We start from the raw sequence: 16255 nt of genomic DNA on the forward strand, positions 1-16255 counted from the left end.
TCAGGAACTCCTCCAAGGGTTTCATCACCAACTGTCACCTCGCCTCCTCAGAGTCCAAGATGAAGAATGCCAAAGATTGATCCGGTGCAGCAAGAGATCTATGATTATATTGAGTCCCTGGAGAAAAGGGACGCAACAAGAACATCAATTCCAATTCAAGAGGAAGAATAAAGTCAGTTTAATGAGCCACAAGAACCTCCAGTAGTCAATATATTGAAACAGGAAAACTTCGAACTAGAGACATTAAACAAGTACATTAAAAATGAAATCAAGCCTTGAAAGCACAGAACAAAGTTCAAATAGCTAAGAGTGAAAACCTCCTCTTACATCTAAGTCTGTGGTTTAATAAGAACAAGAAACTAAATGTTGGTATACGACCAAAGTCCCACATTGACTAGAAGTGGGGAAGATCATGGTTATATAAGGATGGACAAATATCTCCATTGGTATGTGGCCTTTTGGGGTAAAGCCCAAAAACAAATCCATGAGGGCTTAGGCCCAAAGTGGACAATATCATACCATTGTGGAGATATGTGGTGTCCAGAGTCCTAACAAGTGGTATCAGAGCCATGCCCCGAAGTTAGCCAAGTGGATGAATCCTCGGAATGCCAAACGAAGGTGGTGGGCCCCAGTAATATCACGATGGGATCCGTGGATGAGCTCGGTTAGACAGGCGGTGTGCTCCGAATTCTTCATGGATGTGTCCTGGTCCCAACACGGTGAAGAGGAGTTGACCTGGGATAGAGCAAGCTCTCGAGGCAGGTGGTGCCTCCATGTAAGGCATGTGCTTCCAATGCATTGGAGTGGAGAATCCTAGTTGGTAGAGAGTGGACGGATGGATAATCGTTTGAGGGGAGGCTCGATGGTTCTTTGTTCAAGGGGAGGATTGTTGGTATACGACCAAAGTCCCACATTGACTAGAAGTGGGGAAGATCATGGTTATATAAGGATGGACAAATATCTCCATTTGTATGAGGCCTTTTGGGGTAAAGCCAAAAAACAAATCCATGAGGGCTTAGGCCCAAAGTGGACAATATCATACCATTGTGGAGATATGTGGTGTCCAGAGTCCTAACACTAAAGAAGAAAAACAAGGCTTTACAGAAACAAGTTATAAACTTGAAATACAAGATCCTCGTGAGGAAAGCAAGGATGGCAATTACTAGAAAGAAAGTGAAAAATTTGAAGTTGGATGTACTAGCAGAAGTGTCCAAGAAAATGCAGTAGCTCAAGAAATCCATTTTGCAGTTTGTATGAGGATATACAAAATCTTCAGTGTGGGGGAATGTAGAGTTCCATAACTGTTTTGTTTTGACACCCTTTCTTCGACCATTTTCCTCTTTTTCATCATCACTTTCAACTCAATAAAGGTAGTAAATCATAGATTTTAATAAGGTAACAGCTTCTACATGTCTTATTTTTCATATGCGTTAATGTTCCTTATTTTTATATCAAAGATTACATTAGCTATGAAATTAACATGATTCTGCAGATATTTTATAAATCTGCAGCTACCTACATGGTTTGCGGGGTTCCGACGCACTAATGAAGAAACTAAGCATATGGGTAGTTGAGGATCGATCCCCTCATGGATCTCCTCCTATTCACTCCAGCCATTTCACCGAAGGAATCACACAGTGGTGCAGTCAAAGGCACGAGCCAACACATAGCAGCAAAATTCCAGGTGCATCACGTTTTCTCAATTTGCTCTCCAAATAAAAAAATCAACAAAATAACGCTTTTCTTGTCTAGTTTCAAATTTGAATTAGGATTGAACAATAGACCTGTAGGCGTAGAAGTCTCAACTATTGAGCACACATTTTATATAAATATGTATCCTCTGTAAATGATATCAAGGAGGAATTAATAGTTACTTGCCGAAGAATTTTGAAACAAACCTTCGTTCTTATCTTAATTTGAATTTACCTTTCTATGATTCGATGCGTATGTGAGTGTGAATCATACCTACTAGATGTGGAGGGCCCCTGCAAACAGTCAAGTTTTTTAGTTTATTTTCATTTCGTTGCTTTATGATTGTTTTCATTCAATTGCTTTCTGTTATCACTACATTCTAGTTTAGTTACTTCGTTATTTTCATTATTTCGTATAACTCAGTTATCTCATTTATCATTTCGTATTTTGTTTATTCTTACAGTCATTTAATAGTTTAGTTCTTCAATGTTTTTCGCTTCATTACAGTTAGTATTTTCATGATTTTTAGAATTAGAATTTGTATCACTATGCAGTTTGTAATTAGATTTATTTCATGCTCTTTAAAATCAGAATATATATATATCTATATATATATATATATATATATATATATATATATATATATATATATATTTCATAGGCAAGATTTTATTTGAATTCCAATACTATGTTTCATAGAAGCAAGGTGTTTATATAGATTCATAATTTTAGGATGAATAACTTAAGACATTTTAGAATGATACTCAATTAGATATGATTTGGTAGATTAATCTAATAGTAGCTTAACTCCCATTTATTCTAACAATAGCTTAACTTCCATGTATTAATTTGTAGAAATCTAACTCTAATAAAAATCTAGATAACAACGAAAATCTCAAAACAAACATAACCATCATCTTACTAAATGAAAGAATAAGCTTCTAGCATGTAGTGCACCTGCACTTCATAAGTTTACCAACTCCGATCGATAATTTATGCTTGCAATTTAAGAACATTAAATTGACCAAAAATTTTGGCGCCATTGTCAGGGAAGTGTAAATAGAAGCCTTAAAAAAAATCAAATAAAAAACATGACAGGCATAGGGAAAGAGACTCTAGAGGTGGGTTTGTAGGTCAAGGAAGAAGTTTAATTTCTACATCATCAATCACTCCAAGAGCAAGAGAAACAAAATCACCAATGCTCCTTATGGAAGAAAATTTGGACGAGTAAACACTGGTCGAAGATAATCTAGTTCCTATGGTTGGTTGGCCATGAGAGAATCCTAACTTGGGATCAACTCCAAAAAAGAGGCCAACAAGGTCCTTCCAGGTGTGTCCTTTGTGACTACACAATGAAACCTTGGAACATCTATTGAATTCATGCCCCTTTGCCAACCAAAAGTGGAATTAGATCATGAACGTTTTTAGATATCTCAACAGAGATCCCCAGAGTATTAAAGAAACGATAATCCAATGGTGCATGTAGAGTTCCATAGCTATTTTGTTTTAACACCCTTTTTTCCACCATTTTTCTCTTTTTCATCATCACTATCAACTCAATAAAGGTAGTAAATCATAGATTTTGATAAGGTAACAACTTCTACATGTCTTATTATTCATATGCATTAATGTTCCTTATTGTTATATCAAAGATTGCATTAGCTACGGAATTAACATGATTTTGTAGCTATTTTATAAATCTGCAACTACCTCCATGGATTACGGGGTTCTGGTTCACAAATGAAGAAACTAAGCATATGGGTAGTTGAGGATCGATCCCCTCATGGATCTCCTCCTATTCATTCTAGCTATTTCACCAAAGGAATCACACAATGGCACAGTCAAAGGCACGAGCCAACACATAGCAACAAAAGTCCAGGTGCATCATGTTTTCTCGATTTGCTTTCCAAATAGCAAATCAACGAAATAACACTTTTCTTGTCTAGTTTCATATTTGAATTAGGATTGAACAATAGACCTATAGGCGTAGAAGTATCAACTATTGAGCACACATTTTATATAAATATGTATCCTCTGTAAACGATATCAGAGAGGAATTAATTGTTAATTGCTGAAGAATTATGAAACAAACCTTCATTCTTATCTTAATTTGAATTTATGTTTCTGTGATTCGATGTGTATGTGAGTGTGAATCATACCTACTGGATGCAGAGGGCCCCTGCAAATAGTCAAGGTTTTTAGTTTATTTTCATTTCGTTGATTTATTATTGTTTTCGTTCTATTGACTTCTATTATCACTACATTATAGTTTAGTTACTTCGCTATTTTCATTATTTCGTATAACTCGGTTATCTCATTTATCATTTCGTATTTTCCTTATGATTACAGCCGTTTAATAGTTTAGTTCCTCAATGTTTTTCGCTTCATTATAGTTAGTCTTTTCATGCTTTTTAGAATTAGAATTTGTATCACTATGTAGTTTGTAATTAGATTTCTTTCATGCTCTTTAAGATCAGAATTTGTAGATATATATATATATATTTCGTAGGCAAACTTTTGTTTGAATTCCAATACTCTGTTTCTTTGCAGCAAGGTGCTTATATAAATTCACAATTTTAGGATGAATAACTTAAGACATTCTAGAATGATACTCAATTAGATATGATTTCGTAGATTAATCTAATAGTAGTTTAACTCCCATTGATTCTAACAGTAGCTTAACTTCCATGTATTAATTTGTATAAATCTAACTTTAATAAAAATCTAGATAACAATGAAAATCTCAAAACAAACATAACCATCTTCTCACTAAATGAAAGAATAGGCTTCTAGCATATATAGTGCACCTTCACTTCATAAGTTTAACAACTCCGGTCGATAATTTATGATTGCAATTTAAGAACATTAAATTGACCAAATAGCGCATAAGGATCTTCTCGAGCCCAGTGGTTAACAAAGCTTGGAAATTAGCCTTTGGGTTCTTAGTTTGGGCCCTATGGAAAGAAAGAAATAACATAGTTTTCAAAGATATAAAGAATGCTCAGAAGACAATATGGGAAGGGATCACCCAGAACATAAGAGAAGCAATCTTATCAGAACGATGGCATCCAGATGACTAACAAGCAAGTCCAACTAAAGATAGCATTCTAAAACAGATGAATCTAGCAGCAGGTCTGATAGCCCCCACCTCATGGAAGGTTTTGCAATCCCCTACGTCATCAACACTTTCCTTTACAAGGCCTCCACATGGTTATCAAATTGAGCTTCAACGGGGCCTCGAAAGGGAACCCTAGAACTATGGGGTTTGAAGGATTATTCGGGGATCGCAAAACAAGGAACCGACTCATCTATGCCGTTGATTGTGGGTATGCAAGAAACAAAGAGGCTGATTTCACTATGGTCAAACAAGGCCTACTTGTAGCCCAGAAAGTGGGCTACAAAATACTGGTGCTTGAAGGAGATTCACGATTGGTCATGGACAAAGTTAAAAAGCTAAGCTAGTGCTCTCATTGGGAGAACCTGAGTCACAGCTGGCTCATAACCCATTTGGTGCAGAAGGTAGAAGAAATCATGCCAACATTCAACTACATAGTCACCTTACATGTCAATGGGAAGGGAACAAAACAGCTGACTTCCTAGAAAAATGGGGATGTGGGATCCCATGTAAGATAGTTGAGATGGCTTGGCCACCCAATCTGATGGAGGAAGAATTGATTCAAATCCAAGGCATATTAGAGAATTATAACAAATACAATATTTATTAATAAGAGAATAGGAACCACCACCACCCCCCGATTGAGGTGTGAGTCAGCTTTGATTAGATGTATGAGGCCATGAAGGCAAGTCAGGCCCCTGCCACCTTCTGCATGCAACCAACACTTGGAAAGGTGGCAGCAAGCATGCAGGAGTTAATGCATGCAAGTGGGGAGGAGTTAAGGCAAGGGGGAGCAGGAAGAGGGTCATTTCGACAGTGGCGAAGTCGAGCACGAAAAATAAGGGTCCTGCGGTGCTGGAGCATTGTCTGGGTGCTATAAATTCTAGGGTTCCTTGCTGCAGGGGGACGACATCCACTTCAAAGGTGAGCATTATCTGGTATGGTTCCTTTTGATCCCTGTAAATCAAATTAAAATGGAGATGAATAGTATGGCTGCTGCTAATATTCTTGTGTCGAGTTGGGGGGTTACGAGTTAGAGGAACATCAGAGGCATGGCCTCACATGGTACCTGGGAGGACCAACTATAATTGTAATGTTTGTTCCAGTGTTTGTGAAGTTTGGAATTTGTCTGTCGAGGATGGGGGTTTTATTGGGTAGAAGAAGAGGAAGGGAGGGAAAATAAAAGGGGGACCCAAATGGGTTTAGTTGAGTGGATTGAGGGAGAGAACTATAGAATGAAATTGAGCCTCTGGCATCAGATTCCCCGAGTTGGGCTTCTGGGTGCGAGGGAAATCCAATTCAGAGACAGGGAGAGGTTGTGTGTCCTTGGGGGGGAATTCCAACTGACCCTGCCCAACCCAGAGCCAAATTCTTGTGCCAAAGCCCATGGTAAAGAGGTGCTTTGCAGCAAGTTCAAAGGGAGTGGGGCTCAGACCCGAGGGATACTTGTAACCCCATCCAACCATAACAATTTTTCTTGGCCAATTCATTTGAATTTTGTTGAAAAATAGAATTTTATGATGGAAGATATGAGGTATGCGAGAAAATACCCTTACTGCCCGGTCCAACTCTGCATGAAGCAGGGAAAGGTTGGTCATCATGAGTTCACAAGCATCTCATAATGGCTTTCAATCAATGACAGACAATAGAAGGAGGCTCTTACTTGGTTGGCATTGCAACACCCCTCCATTGTATGTAACACTTCGTTGCTATCATGTTGGACCTAAGCTAAGACTGAGTTGTAACAGAAAAGCTAGGTCTGAGGTGTAAAAATGAGAGTAAATATTTTATTACCAAATAAATAAAGATAATGTAAAACAATTGGAAAATGAGACACCAAGAGATGAGATTCTTTCCAAATGAAATCCCATTGGTAAATGGTAAAAGATAATTCTTTCATGATACGACTTCTAGATCAAATTATAGACAAGCTTAATGGAATGGGAGATAAATATCCATTAAGTTTTGTAGCTGAAGAAAGAGGCTAAGTTTAAGAAAAACATAAAAGCCTTATAGGAGAGAAAGGAAAGATTTTATGGGAAAAGCCTCGCAGGAGAGAAAGAGAAGCGAGAAAAACATAAAATCCTTGCAGAAGATAAAGGCAAGCTTTTATGGGAAAAGCTTCATGGGAGAAAAAGGCAAGATTTTCTGGGAAAGGCCTAGGAAAATGGATAAAAATATCCACCCAAAAGCGGGACGCCGCTAAAGGAAACCATATCATGAAAGAGGACATTAAATACCCATTGAAGAGATCAAGAAGAGGTAGTTGATCCATGGCAGGAACTCTCGACTCGGGGGTGAACTGGAGGAAGTTAGTTCTAGGTTAGGTGGTGGTGCTTGATTTTCCAAGTGACAAGATTTCATCTAATCTGGTTTGATTCAATGGCAAGGGATGTTCTGTATGTTGGCACCTTACTCTTTATGTTGTCTAATATTTAAGCATATGAGTATAATTGCATGTGATACCCTTGTTTAGAAGATGGATTCAATACTTATGCATGTGGTAACTACTAAATATACTTTAATTCAAAGTTATTTTTTTTGTGATTGGAGCATAATAGGTAGTTAGTAGTATTATGTTAAGGAGGTATTTGACAAATGGTATCAGAGCTCTAGGTTCAAATTTTGAGGCCTATGGACCAACCCGCATCGATAAGATATGGATGAGTTCTAGGTCCTAAACGAATAAGAGGTTTCATTGAAGAGTTTGGCTATAAAATTGCTATAAGAAAGAAGGTTAGAATCAGTTTACATGCCTATATTGAGTTATTCCCAAGAAATATTTATATATTCCATTGAAAATTTTATTCTTATAATTTCTAATGATTTTGGAGTCTGTAAAGAATACATGGTGATAAAATAGATTGTGGATTTATTTCTTTAGTTGTAAGTAAGTATTACAACTCTGCTTCGACGATATAATTATCTATTTAGATAATATTAGTAATGAAATATGTGGTAATTGTGAAGTACGTATGAAGAAATCAACATGTAAGAGCCCAAGGTATGGGTTATCTATCATTTATCTAAAATAAGAATGGCCACATTTACGTATAATTAGAAAAGTGGTTGCACTTAAGTTGTAGTATTCTATGCTTTTTATATCTCTCAAATTTGTTAGGAAATGCCAGCAAGGAAGAGAGACTTAGAATAGTATTACAACTCTGCTTCAACGATCTAATTATCTATTTAGATAATATTAGTAATGAAGTATGTGGTAATTGTGAAGTATGTATGAAGAAATTAACACGTAAGAGCCCAAGGTATGGGGTATCTATCATTTATCTGAAATAAGAATGACCACATTTACATATAATTAGAAATTGGTGGCACTTAAGTTGCAGTATTCTATGCTTTTTATATCTCTCATATTTGTTAGGAAATGTTAGTGAAGAAGAGAGACTTAGAAACAACGATTGATGCGAAAGAAAAATTGTTATCAAAAATATTAATCTCCCATCATGTTATTAATCCTGTGGCAAGAATATTTTATGCTACATATGGAATGGTTTATAAACTATGTTTCATAACCACCGAGGACTTCATGGTTGTAGGTCAAAGTAGTCTCTATTACATTAGAACGTATGTGAATTTAATATTTTTAAATCCAAGGAATAGTCCATTAATGCATGCAAGGAGAGCGAACATTTCTCACACTTTTCACACTTTTCCAACGAATTATTCCTTTACTTTCATTTAAACCTTCTCATTTTATGAAAATTGCCAGAAGGCTTATGATGGATTTGAATGAGGTAAGCAAGGTCATGTCATTGGTGCATTTGTATTCACTTCGAATAAATAGTAATTCCTAAGAAAGCCATCATTAGTTAATTTTTTCCATCAAAAAGAATGATAGAGATACTATCACTGACAAAAATTCAGTATTGACTAATATGAATTTCACTAGATATACGGATCAAATATTTGACTCTCCTTACTACTAGGATGTTGTACTTCATTATTGACAAACCTAAACAACTAGGTAGAAATCCAAGTAGCGCTAGAGAGATCATATGGTGTTTTTTTGGATAAATATGCCTTATGAATAAGGGATAACTAGTCATTTTCGTGCTTCAATAAATCAAGGATTCGTGGACCAAGTCGAAATCCTAGGAAAATTAAAAAAGGAGCAATGCCCAAGGGATTATCGTTGGGTGAAAATGTTATTTTGGATGATGTTTGACAAGTCTGTTCGGCATAGTCTAATCTCTGTTGCTTTCGCTATCTTGAGAGGTTATATGAACTTTAGCCAGTACCGCACACGTGGTGATCAACCCATGAATAAGATTCCAGAGCCTAAGCAACTCGATTGTTGGAGCAGCGCCCAAGGGATTATCGTTGGGTGAAAATTTTATTTTGGATGATGTTTGACAAGTCTGTTTAGCATAGTCTAATCTTTGTTGCTTTTGATATCTTGAGAGGTTATATGAACTTTAGCCAGTACACACACGTGGTGATCAACCCATGAATAAGATTCCAGAGCCTAAGCAACTCGATCGTCTCTGGAAGTAGGTACTGAATAACTTATTACATGGTCTTATGCGTACCCCAGATGGTCATTGATGGCGACATAATCATTTTGGTGTTCCTCCCGGTTCTATGTTCACACAACTCATTGATTTTATTTGTAATGCTAAAATAATCAATGTTATTTCCGTGAATAAATTCAAAGTACTTCCTTCATTCTGTAGGGTGTTGGGGGATGATTCCATGATGTCTATTCCCAGTGACATGCACCCTGAAATTGGACTGGAACGTTTGGCTTAGAACACTGATAAAGTGTTTGTTGTAGTCATGAATCTGAAGAAGTCTGTTGCTACACGACAGAAAGATGAAGTGCAGATTCTTGGTTACAGGAACAATCATGGGGTCCTAATCTGTGATATGGATGAATTTCTTGCATGGTTGCTACTCCTTGAGAACAACCCATTCGATCCACACTACTCGAAGGCTCGCGCCATTGGTTTGGCTTGGGCTAGTACTTGACATGACAAGTAGTTTAGTGATATGGCTCGTAACATTGAAAGAAGTTTTCCTAACATGGAACCTGACTTTTCGATGATAGAACGGTTGATTAAGATAGTTATTGGCAAGTTGTTTGAATGACACAGCGTAAAATAGGGCCCAAAGAAATCACAATGAGGTGGAAAATTACGATAAATTTCTAGCTTTAACCGTGGAATCCAGAGTTGGTTTTCACTGGAACCTCAATTATGACTGCCAATCTTGAGACAGGGAAGTTTTGTAGACATGTTCTCACGAACTTTGCTAAAAAATCACACCATTAAACTCAGTGGTACACTTGGTTATGGTATTTTTAGAAAGTATGTATATTTAAGGCACGACCACACCTTCCCAATTGGAGAAAATCACATTAAGGTTGTTGTTTTCCTTTTCGATCTCCAATATTGCTTTTTCCGCTTGCCTTATCCACTGATCTAGTGATGTTTCGAATTGTGCACCTATACAAATAATGAGCTTACCCTTTGCTACAAAATATTCTACTCCGCAAAAGCATTCGGTGGATAATGGTTATCCTTATGGTCAAACTCATAAAATAATTTAAGTTGGATAGTGTTTATCCTTACTTGCACGTGGATAAGTCGCATTGAGAAAGGCTCTTTAAGCTCATGTTGTCCATGCATGAAGGTTGAGTGTACATGACGTCTGGTCGATCATCTTGATCGATTTATATTTTCTCAATATAAATACTCCCCATACCCATTCGTTGGTATTAAGCTTCATCTCTTATGTATTGGGGGTCTTGTGCTTTCAAATTCTTCAATGGGTGGTTTCTATGCACCAAAGCCAAAGTTGACCATCCTCTCATGTAGGTTGCCTACCTACATACAAAATTTCAAGAGGAGGAAGTAGAAGTGGTAGGTGTTTATGTTTGGGAATTCATACCCTATTCACTGCACAACAGTTTTTTATCAGTTTTTCTTTTATCTAATCCCATCAATATATATGGCATTGTGGCCCATACCCTGCTTATGTTGCGGCTTAGCACATTAAAGCAGCTAGGGGTAACTGACCATGCAAATGATTCGTAAGCAAAAGACTGCTTACCAATCACCTTGAGTGTAGAAGGAGCTTGGTAGTGGTAATGAGGATTTGGTACTTTTACCTTGAGCCCAACAAATTGTATTGAGAATAGTTGTTCCCCGTGAATAGTTAAACCAATGAAGGTTGATCCACCATGATAGTGCATGCAAAGGACAGAAGCATAAATTAAAATATGAATTGGTCAACTATTCATGCAGGAAGTTGACCAAGAAAGGTCAGATTGTTTTGTAAGCCTGCAAATGGAGGATTGTTTTGGCAATGAGGTAACTCGTATCAGTGTAGCCACTGTTTCTCCAGCAAGGTGATGGGAACGTGGACATCAAAACGGTGTGACCAACGTGTTGACTGCACTCTATTGTCGACTAAATGGTTTATTTCTCTGTTTCCAGCAGAGTTAAGGCATAATGTTGTGTGCTTTGTACACCCCAGGTAGAATCTCCAGAATTCTTAACCCTTGTTAAACTTTTGCTTCTCTAAATTCCCACGATGATATTGTTTTCAAATCATTCTGAATATTTATTATCAAGCAGTCGTTACATTCACACAAAATTAAATGACGTTGGGAACTTTGTTTAACATCTAGAATTGGTGATAGATGACAGATATGCAAAATGTGTATAAACAAACTACATAGACGGGTTAGTATAGTTATATGAGCTATTTTTTTTTATGCATAAAGCATCCCATAAAAGTAGGAATACCTCTTGAGTTGCTTGATTTACATTAAGCTTTGAAGGTTGTATGTTATCTTTCTTGTTTTCAATATGATGAGTGTTGTGGGTGAACGAGGGTAAGGTTCAAACTCAAGTATGTGCGTACATTGCATGTAGGTCTTATTATGTGCTCATGATGAGTTGCATTTGTGTGTTTACATGCATGGATAGCTTATATTTTCACCATTACCATGATTTAAAATTGGATTCATAGTCGAGCTTGATGAACGAACAAAATTGTAATATTTTAAAGTATGATTATTGTATTAAAAAATTGGGATGATGGATTTTAGTGATATGGTCATCACATTATTTTACTCATATTAAAATTAAATTATGAGTAGAATGATTGCTATGCAAGGACATAACTTAATAAAATACAAACTAATGTCGGTAAAGATAGTCCAGTCAAGGACATAACTTAATAGAATGAAGTTTATACTTATAAGAGATCTTAAGGGAAGAAATGTTGAACTCTTATGAGGTAACTGGAAAAAAAAAAATAGATAACATGACAAGTGCCCCTTTCAATAGATCATGGCCAACACAAATAAAGATAAAAATAAAAGCATATAAATGGAATCTATATAAGTCGTAGAAAATAAGTTCATGACATTCTATCAAAATTATCCATAATTTATGATTAATTAATTGGTTTCCATCTTAGAACAAATTCTGAAGGTTTTCTTTTCATGAAGTTTCCCATGAAATATCATTAAGCCATGAAAGACAAGTATCTATACGTGATATGAGACTAAGTATTTTTATTATTTAAAATTATCTTTCAATTTAATATTTTTTTGATTGGTGTATCTACATGAAATGATGCAATCCATTTTGGAATGTGGTTTTGCTACTGGTTGATCAATTTAATTCTCCTTATTAGGAAAATTCTCCAAATATACATTATTGGGGGAACTAAACCTTACCAGGTCATTATTTAGATATTCAGTAGCAACATGCATATTTAATTAGACATGCACACTTTGGAACCTATAGGTTTCTTTTGAGTAAAGCAATATCTAAATAATTGTAACTAAGATAGATAAGAGGCACAAATTATATTCCAATCTAGACAGAACTAGGGTCAGAGTTGTGAAGTGAATGCACAAATGCAATACAACTCATTGTATGCATGTTGGAGAAGACATCATACATTAATAATTTATGAATCTAATAAGAAGGTCAATGGGACTGACACACAAAAGTACATCTAGTGTAAATACTTAATGGGAGTGTTTCTAGTGCCTCTCGATTAATAGCAGAAAGATAATATTTAATAAAAGCTCAAGGACACATTCTCAAGTGCACTCAATTTCAATGTGTCAAGTATTATGCAACCTCAAACTCCACAATCTTGATATTCATATCAATCAAGATATAGATGGGGTTCTGTTAGTGAGATATCTCACGAATGTAATTCTTGTGGAAATTGATAATATTGAAATGATTTTATGCTTCTACTATATATAAACAAAGTATACATGCTTTATGAAAAAAAAATGACAAACAAATTAGATATGGTGGTTCTGGATGCATTTGAAGTAGAAATAGAGCAATTCAAAGCAGCATAATGACTAACAAGAATTGTACACTAGATTCGAAACATGACTTGTCCAAATTAATAAACAAATTATGGTAAACCAAAAGGTTTCACATTAATACATCTTATGATGATCTAAGGATCGTATGCTAGTAAAATAATACATGTATCAAGTAAGGTGTGACATATAAAAGGTTCTAGGTGATGAAGAGAGAGGATAACAAACCATGAAACCACTGATTGTTAAATCGATAAGATGCTTCAACCATATTGGATGGCTAATTGGTACTGGTCATCAAGATTGTTGTGTACAAAGATAATTGGTTTCAATAAACTGATATCTAGCAATCTATTTAAATTAATTGACAATCGTACAATCTGAGATGCATGTTTTGTACTATTATTTCCTATAAAGCAATATGGGAGAAATCTACCTATCAGAGTGCATTGATAGTATTGTCTGGTTTTGAATATGACAACATGACAATTATTGCATAAACTACTCTAGAATTTGATAATTGATTTGGTTTCCGAGAAATGAATTATATTCTACCAGGTCATGATCTAGTGTTAAAGTGGGGTCTCAACATACTAATGACCTAGGTTCACACCCTGGCACATATAGTGCCTAAAAACTTAGTGGGTGTGAAATTGAGAACATTGTAACCTTCATTTATGACTCATATATGGGAGGTGTATGTACTTGCATATTGATTGTTCAATTGGTTTTGGATGTACACTGAATCATTCATGGCCAACAAGGTGTTGGGAGTAGTGGTAAAAAGAGCACACAGGGAATCATATGGCATAACTAGATTATGTGTGGTGTACTTTGGAGTACCAAACAGTTATTTTCTTGGCTAAAGACAAGGTTAAGGTTGTTATTAAACTTCAAATATAATATTGAAGGTAATACTAGATTAGCAATCAAAATCTTGCTTTATGATTGGGTAAATGCCATATTATGTTGTTATTAAGTCAATCCCAAAACTCAAAGTTACTAGTATTGTAAAGTTGTATTATGCATGATTACTTCTATGTTATCATTATGCTGAAATTTTCCTACAACCACAAGATACATGAAAATGATTAGCTAAATAAAATCACTTGAATACTTTGACATAAAATTATTCAGTTATGCTCTGGTTGCAGAAGTGGAATGGGTCCATGGATTCCTTACTCCCCAATCGAAAAACCGAGCATGGTTTGATGGGACTTTCCTAAAGGTAGTGTGAATAAATAAAGGAAAAAATGGCATTGACTTGATGTTATAATACTAACATTGTTTGAAAGCATGGGGATGATGTATATGTCATGCATATGATGTTATGGAGATTACGTATTGTGTACACGTTGTACAAGTAGTACTATGTACATGTGGTATAGATGGTACTGGTGTGGATGCAGGTATTGCATGATGTTGAATGACATGTATAGATGTATGTGGGTGATGCACACTGTGTATGGGAACATGGTTGAGGAGAAGGCGTTGGGTGGTTTTCTAGTGTGGCAATCAATCTAGAGGTTATACAAAAGAAAGGCAAAGGTGGAAGCTAAGGATTGATTAAAGAATAAGTATCAGTGTTTTATTTCAATTTCATATGCATGTGATTTATGATTTTGGTCTATGGTGATTACATTTAAAATATGATTGATGGTTACATATGATTTATGGTTTCAACGGTTATGTTTTGAGCTAACCTGATGTGATATTTTTTTATATGTTGATTGGCCAAATGTGCTAGTTTGACTTGTTGTGACTAATGTAGGGAGACTACAAGAAGCAAGTGTTTGGAAAAACAAAAATGCATTGGAAGGACATGCATTTATTCCTATTATTTAAAAACAATGAAAATGGGGAATCATAGTTAAATGGTGGGCAACATTAACCCGTAGTTACTCAAATAATAGTATTGTTATATCAGGTTATGACATTAAATGTGGTAACCAAAAGTGAGTTCTCTGCATCTGAAGTCTCTCATAAAATTGATTGAAACAAATGTTATAGGTAGGAATGGAGGATATTTGCTGGTAGAACTCCTTTGTAATATATATATCGAAAGATCTAATTTAGGTGGCAAGGCCATGGGAACCTTTAAAGTCAGAAACAACTACCTGTGAATAAGGAAATAAATTATAAGATGCAGCAATACCCAATGTGCACATGCCCATTCAGAGGAGTGTGAAGACCTCCGTGGAAACTCAGAGAAGTTGGAACTCATGAGGGTATTGGAAAAAATTTAGTTTTACCTACAGTAGCAGAGCGGAAGACTGAGTCAGATTGAACAACACATCTAGTGCATCCCTCACTCAGAGCTTTCTGGTTCCAATGCTAAAGATCCTGCCCCAATTGACTCGGATAATAATGATCAATTACAACATTATCCGGTTCTCCTTTTTGAATGATTTTATAGAGATATAGACTTGTTTACAGTTATCTAGCGCATAGGAAGTACAAAGGCTCTCAGGTGTATATGGAATGGCTAGACAAACATATAATTTTTTGTTTATGGATGGATTATTTTGCGGATAGGTGGCCAACAGACCTGGTTTCCCACTGGGTAGGTTGAGGCCACCTAACTCATGGATATATGGATGTAACCTACCTTATTTACGAAAATTAATATAAGGAACCACCAAGCTTACAAAAAGAAAGTTGTAAACTTCGGCAGTGTTTTGAAATTTTACACTAGCCATTGTTTCCTCTCTTACTGGTACCATCTACCAAAACCCTCACTCATAGGATCCACACATTCATTATAAGTCCATAAAACACATAATATTGTGTTGATATTAAGTTTTTTCATTAAACAAAATGTGCACTAAAGGCTTGTCATCATAGACATCCAAACAAATTTAATAGTTGAATCATGTCATCACTTTAGTATGCAATTGGGAATAATAAGTAATTTTTTAATACTCATGCCATCACTATTGTGAATAATTATCAAGTATAGATATATTATATGTTAATTTATTTTATCAAGTCCCATCATATGATTTCAATTATCTATTATGGTTGAAAGGTTAAAAGAAGAATATGAGTAGTAACAAGCATGTATGTGATAATATTATTTAAATAAAAGTGTTTCTATGTATATCCAATTTCTAGGATATTTTGACAAG

This window comes from Pinus tabuliformis, chromosome X (assembly GCF_031772625.1).
Source record: "Pinus tabuliformis cultivar Carrire ecotype Pingquan chromosome X, CPIR1, whole genome shotgun sequence".
NCBI lineage: Eukaryota > Viridiplantae > Streptophyta > Pinopsida > Pinales > Pinaceae > Pinus > Pinus tabuliformis.